This window comes from Chiloscyllium plagiosum, unplaced genomic scaffold (assembly GCF_037043375.1).
Source record: "Chiloscyllium plagiosum isolate Xiang-an unplaced genomic scaffold, Cpla_swu_hap1 HiC_scaffold_53Y, whole genome shotgun sequence".
NCBI lineage: Eukaryota > Metazoa > Chordata > Chondrichthyes > Orectolobiformes > Hemiscylliidae > Chiloscyllium > Chiloscyllium plagiosum.
The window spans coordinates 9,448,024-9,452,226 of NW_028270192.1; positions in this window are offsets into that span (position 1 = coordinate 9,448,024).

Sequence of the window (4,203 nt, forward strand, 5' to 3'; positions counted from 1 at the left end):
GAGTCCTCCTGGCCGATTGGGCTGCGCTCCCAGGTCTCGATGTATAGAGTCCACCTGGCCGATAGGTCTGTGCTCCTAGGTCTCAATGTATTGAGTCCCCCTGGCCTATACGGTGGCGCTCCTAGGTCTCGATATATTGAGTCCTCCTGGCCGATAGGGGGGCGCTCCTAGGTCTCGATATATTGAGTCCTCCTGGCAGATAGGACGGCGTTCCTAGATCAGATGGGTTTAAGCCCTCCTGGCCGATAGGGCGGCGCTCCTAGATCAGATGGGATTGAGTATCCTGGCCGATAGGGCGGCGCTCCTAGATCAGATGGGTTTGTGTCCTCCTGGCCGATAAGGCAGCGCTCCAAGGCCTCGATGTATTGAGTCCTTCAGGCAGATAGGACAGCGCTCCTAGATCAGATGGGATTGTATCCTCCTGGCCGATAGGGCGGCGATCCTAGGTCTCGATGTATTGAGTCCTCGTGGCCGATAGTGCGGCGCTCCCAGGTCTCGATGTATTGAGTCCTCCTAGGCGATAGGGCGGAGCTCCTAGGTCTCGATATATTGAGTCCTCCTGGCCGATAGGGCGGCACTTCTAGGTCTCGATGTATTGAGTCCTGCTGGCCGATACGGCAGCGCTCCCAGGTCTCAATGTATTGAGTCCTCCTGGCCGATTGGACGGCGCTCCTAGGTCTCAATGTATTGAGTCCTATTGGCCGATAGGGCGGCGCTCCCATGTCTCGATGTATTGAGTCCTCCGGGCCGATAGGGCGGCGCTCCTAGGTCTCGGTGTATTAAGTCCTCCTAGGCGATAGGGCGGCGCTCCTACGTCTTGATATATTGAGTCCTCCTGGTCAATACGGCGGCGCTCCTCGATCAGATGGGTTTGACTCCTCCTGGCCGATAGGGCGGCGCTCCTAGGTCTCGATGTATTGAGTCCTCCCGGCCAATAGTGCGGCACTCCTTGGTCTCGATGTATTGAGTCCTCCTGGCCTATAGGGCGGCGCTCCTAGGTCTCGATGTATTGAGTCCTCCTGCCCGATAGGGCGGCGCTCCTAGGTCTCGATGTATTGAGTCCTCTTGGCCGATAGGGCGGCCCTCATAGGTCTTGATGTATTGAGTTCTCCTGGCCGATAGGGCCGCGCTCCTAGGTCCCGATGTATTGAGTCCTCCTGGCCAATAGTGCGGCCCTGCTTGGTCTCGATGTATTGAGTCCTCCTGGCCGATAGGGCGGCGCTGCTAGGTCTCGATGTATTGCGCCCTCCTGGCCGATAGGGCGGCACTCCTTGGTCTCGATGTATTGAGTCCTCTTGGCCGATAGGGCGGCGCTCCTAGGTCTCGATGTATTGAGTCCTCCTGGCCGATAGGGCAGCGCTCCTAGGTCTCGATGTATTGAGTCCTCTTGGCCGATAGGGCGGCGCTCCTAGGTCTCGATGTATTGTGTCCTCCTGGCCGATAGGGCAGCGCTCCTAGATCAGATGGGTTTGAGTCCTCCCGCTTGATAAGGCGGCGCTCCTAGATCAGATGGGTTTGAGTCCTCGTGGCCGATAGGGTAGCGCACTGAAGTCTCGATGTATTGAGTCCTCCTGGCCGATAGGGCAGTGCATCTAGGTCTCGATGTTTTGTGTCCTCTTGGCCGATACGGCGGCGCACCTAGGTCTCGATGTGTTGAGTCCTCCTGCCCGAGAGGGCGGCGCTCCTAGGTCTCGATGTATTGGGTCCTCCTGGCCGATAGAGCGGCGCTCCTAGATCAGATGGGTCTGAGTCCACCTGGCCGAAAGGGCGGCGCTCCTAGGTCTCGATATATTGAGTCCTCCTGGCCAATAGGGCGGCGCTCCGAGGTCTCGATGTATTGAGTCCTCCTGGACGATAGGGCGTGGCTCCTAGGTCTCAATGTCTTGAGTCCTCCTGGCCGATAGGGCGGCGCTCCTGGGTCTCGATGTATTGAGACTTCCTGGCCGATAGGGCACCGTTCCTAGATCAGATGGGTTTGAGTCCTCCTGGCCGATAGGGCGGCGCTCCTAGATCAGATGGGATTGAATCGTCCTGGCCGATAGGGCGGCGATCCTAAGTCGCGATGTATTGAGTCCTCCTGGCCGATAGGGCAGCGCTCCCACGTCTCGATGTATTGAATCCTCCTAGGCGATATGACGGCGCTCATAGGTCTCGATATATTGAGTCCTCCTGGCCGATATGGCGGCGATCCTCGATCAGATGGGTTTGAGTCCTCCTGGCCGATAGGGCGGCGCTCCTAGGTCTCGATGTATTGAGTCCTCTTGGCCGATAGGGCGGCGCTACTAGGTCTCGATGTATTGAGTCCTCCTGGCCGATTGAGCGGCGCTCCTAGGTCTTGATGTATTGAGTCCTCCTGGCCGATAAGGCTGTGCTCCTAGGTCTCAATGCATTGAGTCCCCCAGGCCGATAGGGTGGCGCTCCTAGGTCTCGATATATTGAGTCCACCTGGTCGATAGGGCGGCACTACTAGGTCTTGATGTATTGAGTCCTCCTGGCCGATAAGGCTGTGCTCCTAGGTCTCAATGCATTGAGTCCCCCAGGCCGATAGGGGGGAGCTCCTAGGTCTCGATATATTGAGTCCTCCTGGCAGATAGGACGGCGTTCCTAGATCAGATGGGTTTGAGTCCTCCTGGCCGATAGGGCGGCGCTCCTAGATCAGATGGGTTTGAGTCCTCCTCGCCGAAAGGGCGGCGCTCCTAGGTCTCGATATATTGAGTCCTCCTGGCCAATAGGGCAGCGCTCCTTGGTCTTGATGTATTGAGTCCTGCTGGCCGATACGGCAGCGCTCCCAGGTCTCAATGTATTGAGTCCTCCTGGCCGATTGGACGGCGCTCCTAGGTCTCAATGTATTGAGTCCTATTGGCCGATAGGGCGGCGCTCCCATGTCTCGATGTATTGAGTCCTCCTGGCCGATAGGGCGGCGCTCCTAGGTCTCGGTGTATTAAGTCCTCCTAGGCGATAGGGCGGCGCTCCTACGTCTTGATATATTGAGTCCTCCTGGTCAATACGGCGGCGCTCCTCGATCAGATGGGTTTGACTCCTCCTGGCCGATAGGGCGGCACTCCTAGGTCTCGATGTATTGAGTCCTCCCGGCCAATAGGGCGGCACTCCTTGGTCTCGATGTATTGAGTCCTCCTGGCCTATAGGGCGGCGCTCCTAGGTCTCGATGTATTGAGTCCTCCTGCCCGATAGGGCGGCGCTCCTAGGTCTCGATGTATTGAGTCCTCTTGGCCGATAGGGCGGCCCTCATAGGTCTTGATGTATTGAGTTCTCCTGGCCGATAGGGCCGCGCTCCTACGTCTCGATATATTGAGTCCTCCTGGCCGATAGGGCGGCGCTCCTAGGTCCCGATGTATTGAGTCCTCCTGGCCAATAGTGCGGCCCTGCTTGGTCTCGATGTATTGAGTCCTCCTGGCCGATAGGGCGGCGCTGCTAGGTCTCGATGTATTGCGCCCTCCTGGCCGATAGGGCGGCACTCCTTGGTCTCGATGTATTGAGTCCTCTTGGCCGATAGGGCGGCGCTCCTAGGTCTCGATGTATTGAGTCCTCCTGGCCGATAGGGCAGCGCTCCTAGGTCTCGATGTATTGAGTCCTCTTGGCCGATAGGGCGGCGCTCCTAGGTCTCGATGTATTGTGTCCTCCTGGCCGATAGGGCAGCGCTCCTAGATCAGATGGGTTTGAGTCCTCCCGCTTGATAAGGCGGCGCTCCTAGATCAGATGGGTTTGAGTCCTCGTGGCCGATAGGGTAGCGCACTGAAGTTTCGATGTATTGAGTCCTCCTGGCCGATAGGGCAGTGCATCTAGGTCTCGATGTTTTGTGTCCTCTTGGCCGATACGGCGGCGCACCTAGGTCTCGATGTGTTGAGTCCTCCTGCCCGAGAGGGCGGCGCTCCTAGGTCTCGATGTATTGGGTCCTCCTGGCCGATAGAGCGGCGCTCCTAGATCAGATGGGTCTGAGTCCACCTGGCCGAAAGGGCGGCGCTCCTAGGTCTCGATATATTGAGTCCTCCTGGCCAATAGGGCGGCGCTCCGAGGTCTCGATGTATTGAGTCCTCCTGGACGATAGGGCGTGGCTCCTAGGTCTCAATGTCTTGAGTCCTCCTGGCCGATAGGGCGGCGCTCCTGGGTCTCGATGTATTGAGACTTCCTGGCCGATAGGGCACCGTTCCTAGATCAGATGGGTTTGAGTCCTCCTGGCCGATA